The following is a 6127-nucleotide window of genomic DNA, read 5'->3' as shown; positions in this document are numbered from 1 at the left end:
CTTCTGACTCTTGATTTCAGCTCAGGTCATGATCCCAGATTCATGGGATCAAGCTCCGTGTCAGGTTCTATGCTGAACATGGAGCTTGCTTGGGATTCTCTCTCTCTGTCTCTCTCTCTCTCTCTGCCTCTTCTGCCTCCCAACTTGATCTCTCTCTCAATGTCTCTCTCTCTGTCTCTCTCTCTTTCTCATAAATAAAAAATAAATAAACAAAATAAGAAAAAAAGGTTGGTGTTGTAGTTTTGAGTACAAATTCTGCAAGGCAGTAAACTGAAAACTCAGTCAACATTTCTATGTTTTAATTATGACAATAATTCCTTCTTCAGGAAACCTCAGCCTTTGCTTTTAAGGCTTTCAGTTGATTGGATGAGTCCCCCCTCCCCCAAACACACATTATGGAAGATAATCTACTTTACTCAAAGCTTACTGACTTAATTATTCCAAAGGAGACATATAGATGGCCAAAAGACATATGAAAAGATACTCAACATCACTCATCATCAGGTAAATGCCAATCAAAACTACCATGAGATATGACTTCACACTGACTAGGATCAAAGAGACAAGAAATAGTGTTGGCAAGGAAGAGTAGAAAAGGGACCCCTCATGCACTGTTTATAGGAGTGTAACCTGCTGCAGCCACTACGGGAAATAGTGTACAGGTTTCTCAAAACATTAAAAATGGAAATACCAAACAACCTACTAATAGCACTTCTTGGTATGTATACAAAGAAAAAAAACATTAATTCAGAAATACATATGCACTCTTATGTTTAATGAAATATTATTGACAATAGACAAGATATGGAGGACATCACACACACACACGCACGTGCACATAGAATATTACTCAGCCATTAAAAAATGAAATATTGCCATTTGCAACATCATGGATGGAACCTAAAGAAGTGAAGTAATGCAGACAAATATATCATTTCACTTATATCTGGAATTAAACAAACAAATAAACAAATTAATAAAAACTAGAAACAGATGCAATGCATCTTGCAATGCAAACTTGCAACAGATGCAAAAATACAGAGAATAATCTGGAGGCTGCTAGAGGGGAGGGGAGAGGGGAGATGAGAGAAATAGATTAACAGATATAAAGAGGTACAAACTTTCATTTATAAAATAATTAAGTGATAGAGATGGTAAGTACAGAATAAGGAAGAGAGCCAATAATATTGTAATAACTTTATGTGGTAACAGATGGTAACTATACTTATAAGCATTTCACAATATATATTATTGTCAAATCACTATGTTGTACATCTAAAAATAATATAATGTTGTATGTCAACTGTGTCTCAATAAAACATTAAAAAAATATATGTTCTTCAAGACAGTGAGAAGACAAGCAACGAACCCAGGAGAAAGTATTTGCAAAAAAACCTATCTGATAATGGATTGTTATACAAACTACATAAAGAGCTCTTAAAACTCAACATTAAGAAAATGAACAACTTGATGTAAAAGTAGTCAGAAAAGCTGAACAGACACCTCACCAAGGAAGACATACAGATGGCAAATAAGTATATGAAAAGCTGTTCCACATAATATGTCATTAGGGAATTATACATTGAAACAACAATGAGATAGCACTATGTACCCACTAAAATGTCCAAGATTCAAAACACGGATAATACCAAATGCTGGCATGGATATGGAGCAACAGAAACTCTCATTCATTGCTGCTAAGAATGCAAAATCATAGTCATTTGGGAAAATCATTTGACAGTTTCTTACAAAACTAAACATACTTTTAACATATGACCAAGCAACCATGCAACTTGGTATTTACATAAATGAGCTGAAAAATTTATCTACACAAAAACCTGCACATGGATGTTTATAGCAACTTTATTCACATTTTCCAAAACATGGAAACAATCATGATGTCCTTTAGTAAGTGAGTGGATAAATAAACTGTGGTACATTCATACAATGGAATATTATTCAATGCTAAAAAGTAATGAGCTATTAACTTCCTTAATGAAAAGAAATGAAGAAACTTTAAATGTATATTACAAAGTGAAGGAAGCCAATCTGAAACCACTACACCTTTATGATTATGATTACACCTTTATGGCATCATGGAAAAGGCAGTAACCATTAAACAGTAAAAAGATCCTTGAAGAAAGGTATTTGGAAAAGGAAGGAAGGAATAAGCAAAGCACAGAGGATTTATAGGGCAGTGAAACTATTCTGTATGGTACTATAATGGTAGATACATGCCACTATATATGTGTCAAAATCCATAGGATGTATAATACCATGAATGAACATTAAAATAAACTATGGTCGGGGCACCTGGGTGTCTCAGTTGGTTAAGCGTCTGACTTCGGCTCATGTCATGATCTCACCGTTCGTGGGTTCGAGCCCTGTGTTGGGCTCTGTGCTCACAGCTCAGAGCCTGGAGCCTGCTTCAGTTTATGGTCTCCCTCTCTCTGCCCCTCCCCTGCTCACACTCTGTCTCTCTCTGTCTCAAAAATAAATAGAAACATTAAAAATTTTAAAAAAACAACTATGGTCTTACAGTGATAATACTGTATCAATATAGGTTAATAGATTTTAACAAATATGCCACTCTAGTGTGGGATATTGATAGTAGGAGATGCTGTGTGAGTGGGGAGGGTAGGGAGCATATGGATATTTCTGTACTGTCCATTCAATTTTTCTGTGAACCTAAAACTTCCCTAAACAACACAGTCTAAAAAAATGACACAATAACAAGGAGTTGAGTTCACTAAATAAATAAAAACAGCAACAAAAATATGTTTACAGCAACCAAACAGCTGAGTGCCATGATCCAGCCAAGTTGATACATAAAATTAACCATCACAGCACAGTATTTGATTGCTTGTGTATCAGAAATTGCAATGAGTGGTGACAGATCTTGCTTCAGCCACAGTGATAGTGTCTGTGACACTGAGAAATGGACTGAGATGGTAGAAGAGGTCAAGGTGGGGGGCACCAGTTGGCTCTAACATCCTGGGACACAAGACAGGCATCTGTTTTAGAATCAATTCTTCTTCAAGAATTGAGAGCTTGACATTGCCTGAGCAATTAATAGTTTAACAAGTATTTGTTGAGTATGGTGCTTTAAATGCAGATGAATTTTTGTCATATGGAGCAGATAGTCTAGTGATAGACAAAGATAATTAACACAGAAACAAATATATGAAAAAGAGTTCAGTTAGGTACTATGAAGGAATAAACAGGAGTGCGGGAAGATCATGACAAAGCCCTTGGATTGCCATAGAGATGGGATCAGGGAAGACCTCTCTGAAAAGGAAATATTTATGGGAGTCCTTAAGATTGAGAAGGTCATCTACCGTGTGAAGAAACAAGAGAAAGAATTTCAAGGGAGTTATCAAGTGAGAATGGAACAGGGAAGAAGGAAAACAAGATTCAAACCATAGAAGGGCTTTATAGGTCACGTTGAGGAGTTTACATTTTAAATCAAATTGTAGAAAATGAATTATAGTATGAATGGAAACACTGACAAAGGTTAAAGCCAGGAACTGGGGTGCTCGCTTCGGCAGCACATATACTAAAATTGGAACGATACAGAGAAGATTAGCATGGTCTCTGCGCAAGGATGACACGCAAATTCGTGAAGCGTTCCATATTTTTTCAGGAAACTAACAATAGAACTCCCCTATGACCCAGCAATAGCACTGCTAGGAATTTACCCAAGGGATACAGAAATGCTGAGGCATAGGAGCACATGTACCCCAATGTTCATAGCAGCACTCTCCACAATAGCTAAAACATGGAAAGAGCCTAAGTGTCCATCAACAGATGAATGGATCAAGAAGATGTGGTTTATCTATACCATGGAATACTACATGGCAATGAGAAAGAATGAAATCTGGCCATGTGTAGCAACATGGATGGACCTTGAGGGTGTTATGCTGAGCGAAATAAGTCAGGCAGAGAAGGACAAATATCATATGTTTGCACGTATAGGAGGATTAGGAGGAACTTGACGGAGGAACAAGGGGGAGAAGAAGGGCAGAAATGGTGGGGGAAAGGGAGAGAGGCAAACCATGAGAGACTCTTGAATGCTGACAAAAACTGAGGACTGATGGATGCGGAGGGGAGGAGGGATGGGCATGGAGGAGGGCACTTGTGGGGATGAGCACTGAGTGTTATGTGGAAACTAATTTGACAATAAACTATTTGTAAAAAAAAAAAACATTTCAATCAAAATATCTCTAAACCATATGAATAAATAACATCTTCCAGTAAAAAAAAAAAAAAAAAAAAAAAAGCCAGGAACTGGGGAGTAGGGAAGGATGTCTAGGAGAGTAAAGGATGTAAGATACATTTAGGAAGATTTATTTGATAAATTGGTTATATGGAACGGCAAGAAGGGAGAAGCAAAGACTCATTCTTTGATTACTTCTTCTAATTTCTGTCACTCCCTATGGGACTTTTGGATGAAGAGTGATGGATAGGAAGTCTTGGTCCAAGAGATAGTTCTGTCCTGCCTACAATTATAAGCAGCTGTGGGGCAGTTGTAAGTTGGTAGAGCAGACAACCAACACATGAGGACCGTCCAGTGGCTGAAGTACAGTTGCTCATTTATTTAAAAGTTGCTTCCTTGAAGAATTGAGTTCATTTGGTGATAAAGATAAATCATAATCATGAAGATCTTAATTACTGGGTCCACTAGCTCATTGGTATGCATGAGGCCTTATACCATTATTTGGGGACAACATCAGTACTGGCTGATGTGTCTCAGATCTTGAGAATAAAGCGACTCATGTTGCTTAACACATCATGTTCACGGTGCAGCAAGGGGCTACCCTGCACACTCCCAAAGTCAGTGAGAGGATGCATGTAGCTACTTATTCCTTCTCCTCCAGATCTTGGCTTCATACAGCTATTTTTTTTCTTGCTTTACTTCAATCACATACAGTGCACCCACTCAGAGCAATTAATTATCTTTGGCTCCTTTGAAATTACTCTCCAATCAAGTAAATATAAAAAGACAGAGTGTTACAAAAAATAATTCCTATCTGTTCCTCTCATTAGGTACAAACTGAGTAAACAGAATATGATTTGCTTCTTGGATATAAGTTTAGCAGACATGGAGTCAGGCTGTTTCCAAGCTATTCTGATAAATGTCCTGTTCTCTTTCCAGGATTTTATGATGTCACATGATGATCTTTCAACTTATTGTTCCCTCAGCATATGGTACCATGGCTGTTGTGTAGCTCCGATGCATGATTCTACTTTTTTAAAATGTGTCTGCCTCCAAGGTCATATGACCTAGTAGATTCATTTGGTTCTCAGGAACATTGCAAAATCCCATTAAAAAAATAGCTTGATGAGGCTTTAAAGAAACATAGTATTTTTAGAATGTTAAAGATAGTGATAGGCAATAGAAAGAGGAATATAACTTTGTTTGTGATAGAGGAAATACTAAAAATTTCAGTGTTATGTTTCATGCATTTTAATGTTGGGTTTTACTATATTGGTAACATTTTCATTATAAAACTGACAAAAATGTGAACCATTTTCTATTCCTAAGGAATGACGATCAAAAGGATAAGGTCAGAATGAACTAGATTCTAGCACTAAGATTAGTAACACTTCCAATGATATTAGTGATTAATAGTTTTTAATGCCTTTATCTTCATATTATTGTTAAACATGTTAAAGTGACTTGTCTCAGATCACATGGATTGCAAATCTTGAATCAGAAATAGAACAAAGCTTCAAGCATGGGATTTTTTTCTTAATATGCCACCCTATTTTCCAAATTAGTTACAAGATCCACATTTGGAAAGCTGGGTCCACCATCTTTTGCCATCATTTTGTGTGTTTCTGTGGTCACAATCATTCTAAATGTTGCCTATAGTTGAAAAAGTAGTTATGAATAAAGTTAAAAAGTAGTTAAGAGGTGGTAAGTTTGACTGAATCATCTGGTTGCCAATGCAGAGGCCTGAGAAGAGAGCAGAAAAACCTTTGTTGCTAGTGTAGTCATAATCTCAACTATACAGATGGGATCAGATCCACTGATAGGAACATATACATAGGTTAGTGGGAGGATTGCACACCAAGGCCAATTAATCTGACCCCAAAAAGGTAGAAATGGCTATCAATTACTTTT

General features: G+C 36.8%; 1 non-coding gene across 1 annotated transcript; it reads left to right on the top strand.

Moving 5' to 3' along the window:
• Window positions 1–3532: 3532 nt before the first annotated feature.
• LOC120239102 lies at window positions 3533–3639 on the top strand. Its single transcript, XR_005530366.1, has one exon. It is a non-coding gene; the product is annotated as a U6 spliceosomal RNA (small nuclear RNA).
• Window positions 3640–6127: the final 2488 nt, after the last annotated feature.

The sequence above is a fragment of the Hyaena hyaena genome, unplaced genomic scaffold, assembly GCF_003009895.1.
Source record: "Hyaena hyaena isolate Hyena2069 unplaced genomic scaffold, ASM300989v1 scaffold_223, whole genome shotgun sequence".
NCBI classification, from domain to species: Eukaryota; Metazoa; Chordata; class Mammalia; order Carnivora; family Hyaenidae; genus Hyaena; species Hyaena hyaena.
This window is presented reverse-complemented; position numbering and strand designations above follow the sequence as displayed.